The 20,556-nt window shown below is 34.9% G+C and overlaps 1 protein-coding gene and 1 long non-coding RNA gene across 3 annotated transcripts in view; one reads left to right on the forward strand and one right to left on the reverse strand.

The window, feature by feature from the left end:
- The window catches only part of PCDH7 (protocadherin 7), a 426,461-nt gene that overhangs the window by 56,341 nt on the left and 349,564 nt on the right, over positions 1-20,556 (forward strand). The window lies entirely within an intron of this gene.
- On the reverse strand, positions 113-18,228 carry LOC112624791. The gene is made up of 3 exons (XR_003119474.1): positions 18,181-18,228; positions 7,014-7,106; positions 113-163 (listed from the first exon to the last, which is right to left on the reverse strand). It is a non-coding gene; the product is annotated as an uncharacterized LOC112624791 (long non-coding RNA).

Here is a 20,556-nt window from a genome sequence, read left to right on the forward strand (position 1 = left end):
TGATTATTGAGTGGAAAACTAATACTCAACTAAGTCCAAGTGTATCTTTGGAAACTAATCAGAGGTGTACCACATTCATTGACTTAAACCAATCCATCATAGTCATCTTCTAATTTATTTCCATATGTTCTTCCAAGTTCCCATTCTTGAATAAGACTCTGACCTGCAAAGAAGAATGGAATGTATTCTATAATGTATGTTTGTTCTGTTTTCTAACAACATAAGTATTTTGCTTAAGCAGATTTGCTAGGAAGTGACAACTTTGAAAAATTGGACATAGGAGCTGCTGGAAGCATTTCAGTTCGAAGCAATCTAAATAGTGCAGAAGGGGAAAATGAAATATCACCATGTTTTAAAGATGACAGTTTTGTCAAAGATTCCCTTTCACTCTTTGGCTTGAAACAAATGAAGTAAATCCAGTATATCTGTTCAAAATATGCATGTGCACTCACTGAGGAACATTCCTTCCTGAGACTGTTTCTTCAGAGACAACCAATGAGAGAATTATCATTGAAAAAAAATGTATCACGAGTTGGGGAGACTATCATTTTCTTGGCTTAATTTTTAGTTTGGCTTTTGAGGTCATAAGATTTTACAAGAACAAAGTGGTGCCTTTAAGAAATGAGGAAAACCTATTGGCTTAACACCATCTGAGTATATCATTAGGTACACATATTGGTTGTTCTTCAGAAATATGATTATTATTTTGAGGTGTGTGTGTGTAAGTAGGAGAGAGAGTTTCAGTTAAGAACTTAAGGTTAGCTAGATACTAATTTTTATGGATATATTAAAAATCCCAGTAATATTCTCTACCCGAAAAGTGTTGTTGAGGTACGTTTGAAAAGATACAGCAAGTGTGAACTAACTTGCTTTTAAGAACAATGTAATCACTAATTGGAGAGGCAGTAGAGTGTAGTCTACTTAAGAGAACAAAGACTAGAATGAGACTTCCTGTGCTTAAAATTTCAATACTGCCATTTTAGATCTGTGATTTGGGGAAAGTTAATTTCTCAGTTACTGAGTTCCTTCTTTGTAAAATATGGTCACTGGATAGTATCTACTTCCTAGAGACCTGGCACGTCAGCCTGAAACCTTATAAACTCTCAGTAGAATCTTAGTATCACTAATTGAAATTCTTAACATGTTTTGATGCCAAGAATAACAGCAGAAATTTTTTAAAAAGTAATTCAGGGGATGAATTTAAAGCGCAAACATTTCAGGAATCCTGTAATACATACATTATGCTTCTTTCAAGGCAATAGTAAATGAGTGGTGATCACATAATTTTAACAAAAGAAGCACTGCTGATTATCATTTATGTCCTATGAATATTATGTAAAGTGCTTTAGAATCACACTTTATGGGAGTCACTGGTAGTTTCTGACTTTCAGATTCTATAATCAGTGGGCTGATTTCAAGTTCCGAGGTTATTCTCAGTTTTTATTATATTACTGTTAGAAATAGCAGTGCCATGTAAATGCTTGTATATTTTAATTATAATTTGTTCCCACTCACCTTTAGTAAGAGTGGTTATGTTAGTACTGTTACTTTCTGAAATAACGTTCATTTACTATGTTAGATTTATTAATTCTATGTTCACCTGTGTGCTATATTTGCCTATTACTAAAGAGGTACCTGGTAGTATAACTCTATCTGAATTACAACCTAAATCTTTCACATAAAACGATTGATTCGTTCTAGTATACATTTAAAAAATCTTATCTGCTTGTACATTTTACTTAATTTTAGAGCCTATCAGCTTTTCATATTAATAGGATTGTCATTTTTATATATGGAAAGATTCTTGGTGCAGTTTGGCTTTGAGCCATAATATGCTCTATCCTTTTAACCCTTTGGAAACATTGACTTTTTCATTGCATTAGTGCAGACTTCATTTTATTTCCAGTCCAAGATGCCAAAGGTCACTTCATTAGACACCTCATTTGCCTTTCTTCCCTGTAGCGTTCTGGTATCTTATACGAAGTATCACTAAAAATAAATTCTGCTTCTATTAACAAAAAGTGAGCAGAGAACAAAAAGCCAATTATTTGCAGCACATAAAATCTTTATGATAATTTGGTAGACTTTAATTAAACTAATACATCACACTGCACTTATAAGACAAAAGAGCAAAAGAGAAGCATGTAATCTTTTTTTTTGTTCTGTTGAGAAACACCATATTGCCTTGTAATTAAGCATTTTAAGACTTATGATCTATTTTGAAGTGTAAGATTTTCAGTCCTTTTCATACAATATGCATATTAAAATTATATGTCATATTGATTGGAACCATCCCCCCAAAATTTAAAATGAAACTATGACAAAACTTAACTTAAAGTAACTTTTATTATATTTTATGATTGTTTTCCAACTCTTCAAAAATAAAAGGAGATTCTGCAAATTCATCTCACATCACACAGAAACTTTACTACAAAGAATTTTTTTTGGTATTTAACACATTTTGCTGGGATTTTTGCATTGCTGTTTACTCTTTCTGATGAACCAACTGACATTATTAATGCAAAATTTGCTATAAACTAAAGGGATACCAATGTAACTTATCTTTCCTGCATTTCACAACTGTGTTGTACTGGAATTAGAGACACTTAATCTTTGTTTAATCTCATCCCCAAATCTTCAACGTCTTTGTGATATAATTCTCATAATTTAAGTGGAAATAAAGAACTGAATTGAGAGTGAATACATTTGCTTTTAATCTAAGGTCTGCAATGTTATATTGAGCATGTCCTGTCACCTCTCTGGGTTTCAGCATTATCACTAGTAAAGTAAATAATCTGGTAAAGAATGATTCCAAGTGGCCTCCTTACTCCATTTTTTGTTTGTTTGTTTTAATGGAGACGAAGTCTCCCTCTGTGTCGTCCAGGATGGAGTGCAGTGTTGCAATCCCTGCTCACTGCAACCTCTGCCTCTCGGATTGAAGCGATTCTCCTGCCTCAGCCTCCTGAGTAGCTGAGATTATTTCAGGCGCTCACCACCACACCCGACTGTTTTTTTGTGTTTTTAGTAGAGACGGGGTTTTGCCATGTTGCCTAGGCTGGTCTCAAACTCCTGCGCTCAGGCAATCTGCCCTCCTCCGCCTCCTAAAGTGCTGGGATTACAGGCAAGAGCCACTGGGCCCAGTCCCTGGTCTCCTCATTTCTGAAATTGTATTTCTACATTAAATAGTAATGTAACGTCTTTCTGTGTACCAAAATCAATATTTAAATATGTTCACATCAATCCTTAAATTAGTGTCTTAGTGTTTACAAAAAGTGTTTCCAAAAACATTTCTAGAACTTTCTAATGATCAGAAAGCACAGATTTTTGAAGCTGGTAAACCACAAATCATATTAAAAGAGAATTATATTCAGCTTAGAAATTCATCTATTATCAACCAAAGGGATCATATATAATCACTGTGCCAATTCTTAGAATTTTAACATATTTTTCATAAAGAGGAAACTATTTGGAATTTCTAATTTTGTCCTTTCTCACATTTACAAATTCAAGTCTCAATTAATTCCTTGGGCATTTACTTAATTTGCTTGTTTGTAGATCAAACTTACTGGGTTTATCCATCACCTGGAAATACTTTGTATTTTTCTACTCTTCTCTGTGGGTGTTCAAGGCTCCCCAAGTAGCTCTCAATTTTTCAGGCACATGATTGCAATTTAAGTGTCATTTAAGGACAGCCAAACTTGCTATTCACTTCATCTTCTCATTAGCATCTAGCCTCTGTTTCTCTCAGGCAGCCTTGGCACATGAATACCAGCCAATACTGCTTTTGTTTCCAAAGGTGGCCAGTTTTATGGCCTGAAGAGGATAATGATGATAGTTTAAGTTTGTGCCATTTTACATTTTTATTGTGAGCCTTCAGAATGGAAATGCATTAAATCTTAACCTTGGCCAAATGTAATTAGAGCTCTAAAGCTGGGATCTGGTCTAATGTTTTACTTACATAGTGCATAGTGGTATGGTCTATTTGTAGTAATCTCCATCCTTCCCTGATTTAGAAAGGGTGTTTTTTTTTAAATCATTGTTTTCTGGCCAGGTGGGGCGGCTCATGCCTGTAATCCTAGCACTTTGGGAGGTTGAGGCAGGTGGATCAACTGAGATCAGGAGTTTGAGATCAGCCTGACCAACATGGCGAAATCCCCGTCTTTACTAAAAAAACAAAAAGTAGCTGGGCGTGGTGGCACATGCCTGTAATCCCAGCTACTCAGGAGACAGACAGGAGAATCGCTTGAATACAGGAGGCAGAAGTTGCAGTTGGCTGAGATTGTGCCACTGCACTCCAGCCTGGGTGACAGAGCAAGACTCTGTCATTAAAAAACAAACAAACAAACAAACAAAAAAAAAGGAAACAAATAAAATGGTTGTTTTTATAAAAACAATAAAGAGAAAGATGATTTAACATTGAAGAATAGGCTCTTCTAGAGCACCAATCTTTACATACTTAATTGCATTAGCATTTTCTTGACAAATAGTTGTTTTATTTGAATACTCTGTCTTTTGATAGTTATTGAATTAATTTGTCTGTGTATGTCTAATTGAGGATGTTCAGAACAGCTTTGTTACATTTGTTGTTTTCTCTTATTATACTCGATTCTATTATATGTAGCCTTCAACTAAGTAGAAAATATAGGAAAAACAGCTCATGATAGAGTTGAGTGGAATTAAGGAAATCTCTGGTTTAGGAAGGGAAACTAAATACTCTCACTGTTTTCTGACCTCACCTTGTCAACTTTGTGCATATAAGCAGATTGTAACCTTGGAGAGAAAAATGAAAGAGCCAAGTAAGTGAAACTATAGGAAATAGTTTTACCATTTCAAAAGATAAATAAAAGTTTCCTCAGAACCGGGACTGTATTTCCTTCCATGCCTCTTACATGACTGAACTTATACATAACATATGGTATTCTTTCTAATAAATCCTGAGATTCCATGATTTTAACAATCATTCAGTCAGGAAACATTGATTGCTTGGCTATCCAACCCAAGGCATTCTTCTTTTTTTTTTTTTTTTAGAAACGGAGTCTCACTCTGTCGCCCAGGCTGGAGTGCAGTGGCGCCATCTCGGCTCACTGCAAGCTCCGCCTCCCGGGTTCACGCCATTCTCCTGCCTCCGTCTCCGGAGTAGCTGGGACTACAGGTGCCCGCCACCACGCCCGGCACATTTTTTCTGTATTTTTAGTAGAGACGGGGTTTCACCGTGTTAGCCAGGATAGTCTCGATCTTCAGACCTCGTGATCCACCCACCTCAGCCTCCCAAAGTGCTGGGATTATAGGCCTGAGCCACCGCTCCCGGCCCCAAGGCATTCTTTTGTAAGTTCCCAAATCATTTATACTCTGAAGTCAGGGCCCAAGTATCCATGATGAGGAATTCGTATAACATTTTCTATCTCCTGTCTCCTTTTCTCTCCTTTTCTTTTCTTTTTTTTAATTTTATTTATTTATTTATTTATTTTGAGGCGGAGTTTCGCTCTTGTTGCCCAGGCTGGAGTGCAATGGTGCAATCTAGGCTGACCACAACCTCTGCCTCCCAGGTTCAAGCGATTCTCCTGCCTCAGCCTGCCAAGTACCTGGGATTACAGGCATGTGCCACCATGCCCGGCTAATTTTGTATTTTTAGTAGAGATGGGGTTTTTCCATACTGGGCAGGCTTGTCTTGAACTCCTGACCTCAGGTGATCCACCCGCCTCATCCTCCCAAAGTGCTGGGATTACAAGCCTGGGCCACCACGCCTGGCCTCTGTCTCCTTTTCTTACGTAGCTAATCAGTGGTTGACTCACAGACTGAAATACTTATTTTTAAGAGTATAGTTCAAACAGTTGCTAATGGCCTTTGTGTGTGTGTGTGTACTATCACATACGTAAATGGGTATAGACCTCCCTTTCTTTGATTGGATAGAATGAATCTTTTAATTCTTTTTCTTTACTTGTTGCAGTTTAGACAACTTTCAGGTATGTAGAAGTTGCTTCTTAGGTATGCATCTATTTAAATAATTATGATAGAATCTTTATATATTTGTGAATTTAAATAATCATGAAAGAATATGATATATATGGAAGTTTCTAGAACTGAGTTTCTTAACACTTTTGTTCATATTAGTTTAGCAAACTTGTATAAGTTTGCTTATTTTTTCTTAAACGGTGCCAAAAATGGAGATACTACAATGATAACTTTGCTGTCTATTTTTAAAAGATTTGAACTTGGATTTAAAAAAATAAATATGAGGCAACATAATGTAAAGGGACTCTGTCTGATATGAACCCTAATTCTACCACTTACCTGTGTGATTTTATATAAGGAGATTAAACTCTCTGAGCTTCTGTTTCAAGTGTAAAATGAGAAAAATATGGTTCCTACTTTACAAGGACTTTTTGAGGTTAAATTAGATAGTTAAATGCAATCTTGTAATAAACATTGTAGGAGAGAAAATATTTCTTTTTATTACCCATTGCTAGATTCATAGCTGAGACACCTATAACAAGAGATAGAATAATAACAGCAAAGCATGAAACTTATATTTAATATAAGTTTTCCATGCCATGGGAGTCCTCATTAAAAAATGAAGACCCAAAGAAGTAAGTAAACATATGTTTTTAATGTTTGGGTTTGATGAACAGGTGGGTAGTCATAGAAGAGCATGATTGGACAAAAGAGGTGTGATTTAATGTCTATAAACAGAGGGGAACTTAGCAAGGCCTGTTTGTTCAGATTCTTCTTTGTGGCACTGTGTCTTCAAAGATGAGGATGTTCCTTTCCTCCGGGAATGTGGAGGGCACCTCTCAAATGAGAGTCTTATGACCTGCTTCAAGGGAGAAGGGCAAGGGGTAGGTGAGAGTTGGCTTTACTGCTCCTGCTGTTTTCTCAAATGCCAAGGTACCATATTTTGGGGTGGTGTTTCTTGAGCCCCATCAACATCTATACAAGTGTCACTGTAATGAATAATTATTATCATTTATGGTTTTTGATATATTACTTGGATAAATCAGAAGAAAGTAAAATACCAAAATACCATCCAGAATTGTCCTTCTCATAGTCCTCCACTTTCTTAAATCCCATGTTCACTCTATGTCCTGGCTTTCATTTCAAATGGTTTTCTAGTATTCAAAACAAACAAACAAACAAACAAACAAAAAAACCAGATAAACTTTTCAGTGTTAATAATAGCATTGGTTATTCTTAACAAATGGTTCAGCTCCTGTATTACGCAACGTCAACTTCCTTTTCCTAGACTGTGGAAACTAACATCAATTTGATTTCTGGGTCATGGACCATACTCTGCATTTTATATCATACTTTTTATTTTTCCCTAGATTTGAACATTAGACAAGGAAAAAGATAATGAATATTCATGAACTCATTATAGATATTGCCAATTATATGCAAACACATTCAACAGATACTTGTACTGAATCTACACCAATTATATAGTGCATGATTTAGTATTGAAGCATACCTAATAAACATAAGAAGAAAAATAGACATCTGTTTCTTTTAAAATATACATATTTCCCTGTTGGTTGTTTTGAAGTTTTTCAAGATCATAAAGGACAGGTTTATTCCTATGTGTGGGTGTTCAGTGTGTTCTTGTACCCAGGTCTGAGTCCTTTTCCGATTCTCTGCATAATTCAGTTTTCTTCTCCTAGCACTAGTTACCTATGGTTTGCCAGGGAGGTCTAGAGAAGGTAAAGAATATAGCTTTTATATAAGTTAACATTTTACTGTTTTTTTTTTTTTTTTTTTTTTTAAGTAAAGTTTGCAGCTTAATTTAGTCTCTGGGGTAGGAAATGGACTGAGTGAGACACAGAGATAACCTTGTAGAAAGCATGAAGGAATGATGTGGTTTCATCTCCGTGTGTGTGTGTGTGTGTGTGTGTGTGTGACTTGTTGCCTAGGTGATAGAACAAATCCAGGAGAAAGGTTGAAAGGCAAAGACAAAGGCCGTGTCTATACAACTTCAGCTGAATTGGACCTGACTGAAAGATTGGTTTGGTCTGATTTACTAGAGCCTATCTCCTCAGTGTCTGTGATCTGAAAATTGCTTCTAGGGCCATTTTAATTAGCTGATTCAAATCAAAACCAACACATCCTGGTAACATCCATTTCTACTCTGACCCTCACCAAAGACAGTTTTCAGAATGGTGATTCCTAAGTAGTTGTGTATAAACTCAATAAGTGATTCAAGATAGGCACTTTTTGTTTCTAAACGTTAATCTTTAATGGTGAGAAAAGAACCTATTTCTTTTTGCTTTAGTGACAGGTGAGTATTAGTACACCATTGCATTTGTTCAGCACATCACAGCTTAAATCACAAAAATAGAAGCCTGCTCTTATGTAGTTAACCTACGAAATGAGAGAGTTTCTGTTCCTCAATAACATTTTAATAAGTGGACTTCATTATGCTGCATAGCAATATGATTAATATAATATTTAAATGCATTATATTCCTGGGGATGCTTTTAAGTTAAAAGTGTAAATCAAGTCCTGAAGATAAAAATTAAAACACTTGACACCTATAATTTCCTATATTTTTAAAAAAATTGCTTTACTTATTTATTCATTTATTTACAACCTTGCATAAAATGTTACATAGTATCCTTCCCTTAAGAAAAGAAGAGAAATACTATTATAGGAGAAGAATTAACAAGAGAAGCTTAATGAAATTTTAGGTTGTTAGACTAAATTTAAGAGAGAGATGGGAAACAAAGGGGGCAAAATGGGATGCCAGTAAAATAAAGAGCATTTACTATAGTTTGAAAGAGGTGTATTCCATAATCTAAAATATGAGAAACAATAGAAAGTCAAAGGTAACCATATGATTTCAAAATATTAAAATTATATATGTGATACTATGATATAACAAGTAATATGATTTCCCTAATTGGTTATTTCCAAATATGCATTTATTCATTAATCCAATTTTCAGGGCTACCAACAATGTGCCAACACTGAAAAGAAACATTAAGTACATGATATTTGCCTTCATAGACCACATCGTAGCCTTGTATAGAATGTGATAATTGAATGAATAACTTCACAAAAATAGTTAAATAGTTGATAACCGCTATGGAATTATATCATATATAGGAAAAATGCATAATAGGAAAATCTAATGTGGTCCTGGTATACATTACTTTAATGTAGTTTTAGTTGGTTAGTAAATAACACACAATATCAGAAAGTTTGAAATATTTAGCTTTCATCTATGTATAAGGAGTTTTAAAATTAAATGTGCAGTGATATGGTTTGTGTAAAATAAGGTGAACTATCTGAAACTAAAAATTTAAGTCATAAACATTCCCTTATCATAGATGCCTTGATAAATGTGTTCTGCTTTATGTACTTAGCCTGAATATCCCCATATGTATTACTTTTCAAAGCTGCTCGAGAAACAAAAAGATATTGTTTCTATTTCTAGAAGAAGATAACATTTACATTTTAAAATTGAGACATATTTTAATGCTGCTTAAATTTATGCAGCTAATATTGATAATATACTGTCAGAGCATTTTAATACATTTTATTTTCTTTAAACGATTAATTTTAAAGTTAGTCATTACTTGTTTTATTACACCATTTACTTTCACAAATAAGTTGGTCCAACATTCAGTGAAATAAGTCATTAATTTCTTTTTTACTTTGACTCTGGTGTGCTGATGCATTCTTACATTGGAAATCAACTGGAATATTTCTCTTCTACTTATCCTCATTCTTAAAAATAAGTACTTTGGGCAATGAAATGTACCATGTTTACTCTATGAAAGTGATTTATTTTTTATTTTTTGGCAATATTCAGACTTACTAAGATTTTACTGACATCAATTGCACCACCACCGAATTGGAAAAAGACACTTTGTGTACTTTCTAGCACTGAAAGTAGAAATTGGCCTGTTGGTCAGGCACAAGTTCAGAGAAATATTTAACACTATTTAAAACTGACATTAGCACCAAAATATTTTGAAGGAGTTTTTATCATAACTTTATTTTTCCAAACTAGAAACAAAGTTGGGAAAAATTGCCCTTTTACAGTCATGACTTTGAAGAGGGGAGCAATTCATCCTTGACCAGAGAATCAGCAGGCCATTTGTTGATAGCATATATAACTTGACCCGATTTCTATAGAGAAAGTAAGCTATCTAATGATTGCATTAAGAGACTAGAGCTACTTGGAAGGGTGTGAACATTCAGATCCAGCTCATATCTCTGAGATCTTAGGGATGTGCAAGTTGTGAAAGCAATGACAGCAAAGTTACCATTTCATTCTTGTTTGTATTTGTAATATAAATAAAGCAAAAAACACTTCCCCAGCCCCTCTTCTTTTGACATTTCATAGCCTTGAAAAGCTTGAACTCTGAAACACACTAGATGCAATGTTTCTTATACCATGCAAACATCTCTTGTCAGAGATAGCATCCTTGAGATTAGCCAGCTGTATTGATTTGGATGCCCCAGGGCTGTTCATTGTAGTGAGGACTGTTATGTCTCTATGGCTTCTGAAAGAGGTTATGGCTACTGCAAATACATCTTAAAGAAGGAAAGAATACTATCAGCCAAGACGTGCAGTCCAAGCTTTGGAACTAGGCTGGCAAAACCCTACTCACATCCCTGTAAAGCAGACATATATTTTTGTATTTTTTATAGGTGGATACATTGCAGACCACGAACCCCTCTGGCCACATTGAGGAATCGTGTAAAATGAATGTATGTGCTCGTAAGTGAAATACATGCAGTGTTCCAACTCAATATGTTGGATCCTAATAGACCTGGATTTGTCTTGTGTAAAAAGAAATCGATTCCCAAGGGGCAGGATCACTAACTGATTAAAATGAAGCTTTGATTTTGAAGAAAACAAACAAAAAAAGCTTTAAAGTAAGATCTCTGCAAAATGGAATCAAACTGCGCTTTGCAAACAAGTGAAAAAAATCAAGCTCTCAATATGGAATAAAGGAGGGATGTGAGAGAGGTTTTGCAATCTTATCAATTACTGTGGAGAAACAGAATCAGATACCGCCATACTCAGGAGTATGAAAAGAAGAACAGGAAATTCTTTTTCTTCAGTTTGCACTTGAATGGACTCAAGCAAAGAGTGCAGATATGTATCTTGTTACTGTTTATAGTTAATAATGTGGAGATTAGTATATATGTGATTTCATTTGCCTTGTTTGAACTAATTGGATGCATTATATAGAAATCACCTGAGCCTGTGCTAGATCAACAAAGAAAATGGAAATGTATACCTCAGGAGTGAAATCCGAGAAAATTAGACAATTCAATGCTATTTAATAAGGCATTAAGAAGAAATACTATTGCCAATCAGGGAAAGTGAGAATCTAGTGAACATGAGAGGAAATAAAATTTAGGTCATTATTACACTAGTTGAAACACAATTTATGATGGTGTAAAAGCAGAATATAGGTCACAGTGTATCTCACAGACATTTTACACAGTTTCCAACTGAATTTAGGGTTAACTATGTAAGTGTTCAAAGAGTGTATGGCCATTATATCAATAGGAAACTGTCCTTTTAAATTTGTGGTCCTATGCATTTATATATGCAGAGGAGGGCCTTTTTTAATTTATTGACGATGAGTTGCATGCTGGAAGAACCTCTTTGCATTACAGTTACTTGCTCAATTGAAGATACTGTATAAATATAAAGTCTAATTTTTGTATGGGTGTGAGGGTATGTGTATGCATTTGCGTGTGTGTGTGTGTATAAGTGGAAGGTGGTAAAATTTAATGATTAGCATTTGCACTTTGGTTTGTTACCTAGAATGTAAAGAGGTAGAGTAAACTGTCTTAAGCCATTCTGTTATCATTATTAAAGATTATTGTTCACAAAGGAGGCACTTTTAAAATAGAATGGACTACTTCAACAATTTGCCAATTAAATATAATATTTAATGCAATTGAGCTATTTAAATTAAGATGATACCAATGGCTGAAAATAATGAGAGTAGGCTCATGTGAAATGAGTCTGCAGACAGTTGGAAATTCATAGTGTCCTCCTTCAGGCTGTTTCAAATAGCGGCAGGATGTGAATCATGGGTGCTACTGTAGAAAAGAATAGGGAAATAATCTATGCTCTAACTATAACATTTTAATTCTACCAATAAGTTACATGTGCTTTTCCCCCACTTTCCTTCAACCTGAGTTATATAACATGTAATCATATATTAACATAAATAAGGTAGTGAATATTTAAAACAGATTGACATATTTTTTGTAGTCATCATGTGCCATAATAATTTTGAAACTGTTGTTCTCTGCAATTTGTACTCATGTCTTTTTATCTTGCCAATTAACTTTATAGTTCAAATTTTTACCTCTTCTTTCTATGTGACAATCAACTGCAGTTGGTACCCTATCTATAATATTACAGGGATTTTTGTCCTTATTTATGCTACTATAATAAATTATAAGTCAACAAACTGTATAATTCTATTGTATTGAATATTTTTTGTGACCAAAATAATAAAAAAGCTACTTTATAAAATGCGTATATTTCCTATTTTAACAGTCTCTTAAAACATAATGGGACATAAAATAGGTTCATATTGCTGGCTTTGGGAATACACTCTCTACAGCTTTACGATTGGAGAGAAAACAGTTTATCTTAGACACTTAAGATAAAAAGATTTGACTGAGCTAATTATGAGACTGTGAAGAAAAGCACTCTGAACAAGTCAGAAGTCTAGATGTCAAATTTTGCTGTGCCACTAAATAGGCAGACATGAGGGATACATTTTATGAGTTCACGGGTATTCGGGCTTTTCAATTGGGTTTTGGAATACACTATCGATTTTAAGATCATTTTAATTATTAACTTCAAAGGTTTTGGTAACTTAGAAATGTTTCAAACAGATACTTAATATTCGTCACCTTATAATCAATATTGATCGGTCATATTAAGAGAATCACATGTTGGTTTCCACTTAAATTGACCCCAAGCACAAGACCAAGAGACAGTATGAATTGACGGTTGTTGCTACCTCACCATTAGTTTAACCTAATGGAAATATGTACTGAGGTATAAGTTATCGTGTTCTAGGATCGATAGGTCCCCACCTAAGCTAATTGTAGCAAGCAGTACCCAAGTAGAAAATCACTCAATTTGTAACAGAGGAAACCTTTTTGTTCCGCATTGAGTTGAATGCATTGCCTGGCAGAATATTAAAGTGCAAGAACCAGTTTTTCTTGCTCTTTACCCCTGCAAGGATTGATCAGCACATGAAGGTCTCCTTGACTTCAAAGGCATTTCTGGACTTGGATCAGCCTGATTGAGTTCAGAGGAGAAGGAAACACTAGCCCCTGATGTTTATTGCTGTAGGCTCTTTCATCTAATAGTAATTCTCTGCTTTAGAAGAAGCAACAGGCAGAGAAGTCTTGTGACTTATAATTTCACGATTAATGTTTACTTGCAAAGTGCCTCACACAGAAAATAGTGCTTTTATTTTAGTTTCCTGCTACTACTCCAACTGTGAAAGGTCAGGGAACCAGTAGGAAGCAAAATGAAAGCATATATAGAGGGGTTTTTTTTTCCTTCTTTGCAGCAATGCTGACTTGCAAAATAGTGTCACTTTCATAATCCCAAAGGTGTCATGGATAATCTTCAGGAATCCTTATTTAGAGCACTGGTCACACTGAATTTTTTTATTTAGGTGAATTTCTGGCCATTGATGAAACTGAGATAATGATATTTAATTTTGTCCCATTAATTCATTTTCCTTAGAAGATTAGATGAGAGACTTGCAGACTTGCACCTACCAAATCTCTCTTATGTCCCCCTGTTTCTAAATAAACCTTCTACCCTTTCCTCTTGCCTCTATTTTGGGGGAAAAAAAGGAAGACTAAACTTGGCTCAAGGAAAATGGCTATCTACAGCAGAAGAGCAGCTGTGAATGAGAATCGCCAATTGAAAACTTATGTGCAGAATCCATCATTAGATGTGGATTCACATGAATAAAAATGTCACTAAAATATAAAACAAAATCTAAAATATGCTATTAAGGATCAAAACCTCGCTTTTGGTTTTAGTTCTTGTTATTTATTTATTTTTTTTGAATGCTATTATTTCACTTCCCTGTTTTGGTAAATATAGTTTAGTTGAACTGATTCTAATACTTCCTTGATGATTTTATAAACTTAAGTTACAGAGTCAACTCTGTAGAGGCGATATATTAATTGCTCTCTTAATATTCTTATTAACCTCCTGAAGCAGATACTATTATTTTCATGACACCCATCTTGCAGATGAGGGAAGTGAGACCCAGAGTTTCAGTAACTTGTAAAGCTACAGAACTAGTAGGAAGTGGAACTGGACTTTGAGTTCAGAGGTCACACTCAACAGGCGGGCCTCAGAGCTTTGATGCCAAATAGTAATTAATAAATCGGGAACTATGTAGAGATGCAGAGAGGAATTTTGTGGTTCCTTAAATCACATATCCAGTAGCTTGATGGATTCAACTTGCATGACTTAGATGGCAGAGGTACTCAGAAGTTCTAGCATACAGAAATGTTGGGTGAAGATGAAATCTGATATAGAAGATCTGCTTTAGGCCATGTGCGGTGACTCACGCCTGTAATCCCAGCACTTTGGGAGGCCGAGGCAGGCGGATCACGAGGTCAGGAGATGGAGACCATACTGGCTAACAGGGTGAAACCCTCTCTCTACTAAAAATACAAAAAATTAGCCGGGCATGGTGGTGGGCGCCTGTAGTCCCAGACTTGGGAGGCCGAGGCAGGAGAATGGCGTGAACCCGGGAGGCGGAGCTTGCAGTGACCTTAGATCGTGCCACCGCACTCCAGCCTGGGCGAGACATGTCTAAGAAAAAGAAAAAAAAAACAAAAAAAAACTGCTTTAAATATCATAGACAGGGCTGGCCTTGGTGGTTCATGCATGTCATCTCAGACTTTGGGAGGCCAAGGTGAGAGGATCAATTCAGGTTCAGAGTTCAAGACCAGCCTGGGTAACATAGTAAGACCTCATCTCTACAAAAAGTGAAAAACAAAATTAGCTGGGTGTGGTGGCACGTGCCTGTAGTCCCAGATCTCAGGAGGCTGAGGTGGGAGGATTGCTTGAGCCTGAGAGGTCAAGGCTGCAGTGACCTGTGTTCACGGCACTGCACTCCAGCAAGAATGACAGAGAGAGACCTTGTCTCAAGAAAACTCCAAAAACAATAAATAAATAAATAAAGTAGACAGAAAAAAAAGGGAAATTCTTTTCCAATTTACCCGCTTTGTAGGCTTAACATATGTTCCTGTACATATGTAGTATTTGTGTCAAAAAGCATTTTGAAAATGAGTATCTTGCCGCTGGAACCCATATGGAATGAAGAAAATAGCAACTGCATTCTTTGAACAGGGAGAGTTCACAGCCTAATGGGGACACAGTCATCCATGCAGGCTAGTTGTTACAATGTAGTGTGCTAAATGGCAGAATATCATAGTGATTAAGAGTGCAGGGTCTGGAATTCAGCCTGCTTGGGATTGAAATGTGGTTCATACATTTACAAGTTGAGTGAACTTTGGACAAATTACATCTTACTGCCTCCATTTCTTCATAATTTATATGAAGTTATTAACAATATTTACTATTTACCTTATAAATCAGTTATGACTGTTGATTAGATTAATCCAGGCTATGTGTGACCAGCATAAGAAGAATTCAATAAATGTCAGCAATTATTAATTTTCTTATTGTTATTTCTATATTTAACATATGACTAGAGTGTAGTAGTTGCTGACTTAGATGCTCATGGGCCAAAATAAACCCAATGTCATTGTCAAAAGGTGAAATGCCTATGGAAAAGATAACCCTGATCTTTCAATATTCTCTATATGCTGTTGTGTGAAACTCAGCAAAATTCAGCAGATAAAAGTTCTCCAGTTTCTGGTCTGCTATAATTCAAATATAATTCAAATCTTGTAGCTCTGTGAGCTGTAATTTTTTTCAGGCATAGACAAGTGAGAGGAAACTCTGAAAGCCAAAATCAAATCTCTGTCACAAACCGATGATGAAAGTTTCCAAAAAGGTCAAAGAATAATTTTTGAAAATCACTTTATCCACAGTCATAAGGGTATATACAAGTTCCTCCGACTATTAGTAGCATAAGAATCGTGAAACCTGAGAATTATAAATTATCATATTATCATAAAAAGATAATGCTGATTATGATAACCAATTCACAAATAGGTAGTTGTTATTCTTTGCAAATATTTAATGTGTCTATTATCCTTGATGAGGATTTTATTTCAAAAGTTTTTCATTAAATAGGAAATGTGCTGTGTTTATTAAGTGATAAGATTTCAGTGTATGAACAGAAACAAAAATGCTTGCTCAATTGAACTGGATAACATTTAATATCTGAAAAGTCAGTGGCTTTCATTGGAAATAGTTAACCAAGAGTATTTTGGAGAAGATAAAATGAGCAACCATTGAGAATGTTCAGTTTTGCTTGTTTGAAACTACTTTTTGAAAGAAATATATTGATTAATAATTGTGACTGGAATATGTTGCTCTCAGAAATGGCTCTCTGGTCTTGGGATACATAGTATCATGTGTGAAAATATGAGAAAGTTATATTTTAACTTCATATCACAGTTTAGCAACTGAGCATCAGAAAAGAAACAAAATCAACTTCAGATTTTCATTAGATGACAAGCGTCAATAATTTTTACAGATTTTATGAAAGGGCTGGCTACTCTATTTTTATGGATGCTAATACCACCACAATGATCTATCTTATGCTGCTTTTTTTTATTGAAGTTCCAATGAAGAGTTAAAATAATGGTGATTCAAAATGAATGTCTTAGCCTATATGGTTCGAAGTTAGGGGAAAAATTAACATTTCCAATTTTAAGAGATTGGAGCTCTGAGATCAGGTACAGCTCAGTCTGTTTTCTAATTGCTACTGCTCAATTGTGTCAGTGAAAATTCTATCTCAGTAGGAACTGAGGGGGATCCAGGTCTCTAATCTTTCTTTTCTGTGTGTCTAGCTGTTACAGGCGGGTCAGCGTGGGTTTTTTTCTCCCCTATGTGTCAGACTTATGAAAGAAGCAGACGTTTGGTATGTGCATTCCAGAAAGATCAGAAACTGGCTGCCTCCTGATAATACATTTCGAGTGGGTACAGTATTCTAACATTCTGCTGGTTGACTTTTAGAAAACCCTGCGTACTTATTACATAAAAATGTATGCCACTTTTTCAACCCCAAATTGAAACCTGATTGTTAAAGTTACGTAATTGATAAAAATTACATGTTAAGAAAGACACTGGTAATATTAAGGATACAATCAAATTTATCACGTGGGCCTTTTAAATAAAAATCCTTTGATGAACAGTCACATAAATGCCTTGCTATTTAGATTGAGAAGTTTGTGAAAATGTTTATGAGGCTTACTTCCAATTAGTCCTACTTTAAGAGTGATTGTATTCAAATTAATACCTAGGAGAATGCAAACACAGAACCTTTTTATCTTTCAATAGCCCACTTTAATACTAGGAAGAAATGCAATATGTATCTTGCACTACTGCTTAGTAACTGTGTGCTCTTGTCATTTGAGATTAACATTTGGATTAAAGAGCATGATTAGAAGATTCTAAATTAGTAGTTACCAAGTTGAAATGACACAAAAGTTAAAACAAAGTAATACAACAGTCTATTTCATGCAATTTATTTCTTATACCAGTTAATTAGCACTTTAATTAGCATGATGTTTCATGTTGTGACCTAAGCCATTGTATTCCCAAAGGGTTTAGTGAAGACAATTAAAAAAGAAAGAAAGAAAGAAAGAAAGAAAAAGCTGCAGAATTGTTGATGGCTGTGTCACATACCAGCAGAATTAAATATAATTCTTCACTTTAAAACATGAGAATACACATATACTTTGTTCCTGAATTCAGAACAGATTTTTTAAAAAGGCATTTTGATGGTATGAAAGACTTCCACAAACTCGAAGCATATTAAATAACTATGTGTGCAATAGCGTTAAAGGAACTACATTTTTAATTCCAAATGACCACAAATCAATGTCCAAAGGATTCACTTAGATAAAGAAGTACCTTTCACTATTTTGGGAACAAACATAAAAGATATGTATAATGGTAATCATGTTTTTGAGTAATAATGTGATGCATAGGAGTCTATCAAGGCCATTGAAATTACTTACAAAGGACAGCATTCTGGAGAGTCACAATGGAACTCTGCCTTTGGACAGACCTGAGGAAAAGAAATCATTTGTTGCTCGCAGGACATAAAAAGGTTCTCTCATCTCTCCCCTCCTCCCCTCCCCAGTGAGAACATGTTCAGGTTGTGTGTGCTTGTCTTTTTATGTGAGATAGAAGTTTCTGCAGAGCCAAAGACAGTCATCTGCCAGAAGATTGGTTCTGCCATTTTGCAGCAGCATGAAAAATGGCCACAACAGTTGTGAATATTGGACTATAAAACACAGCAAACCTCCTGAAGGTGTTTTTCTCTTGATTTTCTGCTGCTTACTATTCAAAACATGCAAAAAATAAAACATTTTAAAGATCTAATATCCAAAGATTCTGTCAAGCTTGCTTTGTTAATCACTGGAAGCTGTTGGCTTCCTGTTTTAGGACTGTATAATTAAACTATTAGTTTCCTTTGAATTTGTATAATACAGTAGGTCCACAGAGGACTCTTATTTTCACTCTTAAAAACTGTTCCCTAACCTCTTTTGGCAGTTAATGTACAGATATCATTTGGAATTTCTTTAGAATTGTCACATAATTCACAGATAATTCATTGCACACAGAACAGTGTATTTATGGAAATCTAAATTCATTGTTATGCAAAACCTTATAAGAAGAGAGAACTTTAAATTTAATTTTTTTTTCCTTGTCTTCTTTTTGTTGAACACATAAATTCAGATGGCTCACATTTTGTTTAGTAGGGATTTTTGGCAAATGACATACAAAGTATTTAAAAATTATGTTTTTAATTTTTAATACAATCGATTGAAAGTTCTATTTTGTAAAATAAGAATAAATTTGAACTTGTGATAAAAAAATTATCCAGTAGATATTTTTCTTGAGACAAACACAAAGATGTGTGATACCTACATTTCTTTGTAGTTTGATGGCACGGATATCATTGGACAATCAGAAAGTTGCAGTTTTCTTTTTGGTCTGATAGTTAAGTGATAATGATCTGAGAGTGATCTTTCAATTTAAACACACTTATTGAGTATTTAAATTACTATATTTCCTCCCTCTTGGATTTTCTATGAAAATATGTAATTTAAACCTATATATGATTTATAAATTAAAAGGCAAATTATTTAGATCACCGATATGGATCAGTCTTTGAGACTTTGAGGAAGTTACTTAATCTCCCCTGTGTTTATTTATTTGTTTGTGTATATGTTGAGATGGAGGTCTCACTATGTTGCCCAGGCTGGACTCCAACTCCTGGACTCAAGCAATATTCCTGCCTCAGCCTCTGGAGTAGCTGGAATTACAGTTAAATCCCACCTTTCCCAGGTCTCTCATGTGTTTAAATGAATATAATAGCACACTCTCATGGCATTATTTGGAAATGTGGGTAAGTGAACATTTTACATATGACATGCATAATATAATATATAACACAGCACTGCCTGGCATACAGTCAGAAACTGTAAGTAACAGCTGTTGTTAAAGAAGGCGTGGAAATGTGACACAGGTCACAAAGCTACTCACTTATTGGTTGAACTAAGATTGTAGAAGTGGTTTCAATGCAAAGAGAACATTGCCTGGCATCCAGTAAGTGCATCTAGGTGCTATCCGCTATTAAAAACAAACACATATTTTCTGAAGGTCTTACACCAGTCACTAACTAGGCTGGGATGAGAATTGCAAGTGTGTCTGACTTTAAACCCCAATTTCCCTAAATGTTTGCAGGCATCTAAGCTTGTTATTAGAGCTATTTGTTGGTATATATTTCACAACCTTGATAAATACACTTGCTGTTTACCAAGACTTTGAAAAGGTATGTTTTTGAATTGGTTAGAGTATACAAACCTGCCCATAAAACATGGTAATATTTGTAAACGGGAGCATAATAAAAATGATTAATGACCAAAGCACACACTGAGTTGGGATTGTGAGAATAAGAGTTTCTATATTGTCTTTTAATATAGAAACTATTTATTAAAACAAACACTGAAAAAATATGTGACAAGTTTATTTATTTTCTAGTAGACTTCAGCAGAGTAATTAGGTAAGTTCATGTTCTCGCCTCCATTTTTATTTTTTTGAATATTTGGAATTATATTAATAAAAGGTGTCAGGTTGTTGTGTCTATGAGAAACCCCTTGAAAACCTTGACACTCTTTTCTCAGCTGTTGCTGCATCATTATTCTGGCCATTCAATTTTGTTTAACTGTGAGGTGTAGGAATGCTTTATTTCAGTTTTCTTCCAATATTTTACTGCAGTTTTTCTTATTAACTGGTTTTTCAAAGATATATTACAGTTGGATCTTTAGATTGACTACTTCTCAGTAGGAGGCCTAACGGCCTTCCCCAGTAGTCACCGTTATTTA

The sequence above is a fragment of the Theropithecus gelada genome, chromosome 5 (assembly GCF_003255815.1).
Source record: "Theropithecus gelada isolate Dixy chromosome 5, Tgel_1.0, whole genome shotgun sequence".
In the NCBI taxonomy this organism is placed as follows: Eukaryota; Metazoa; Chordata; class Mammalia; order Primates; family Cercopithecidae; genus Theropithecus; species Theropithecus gelada.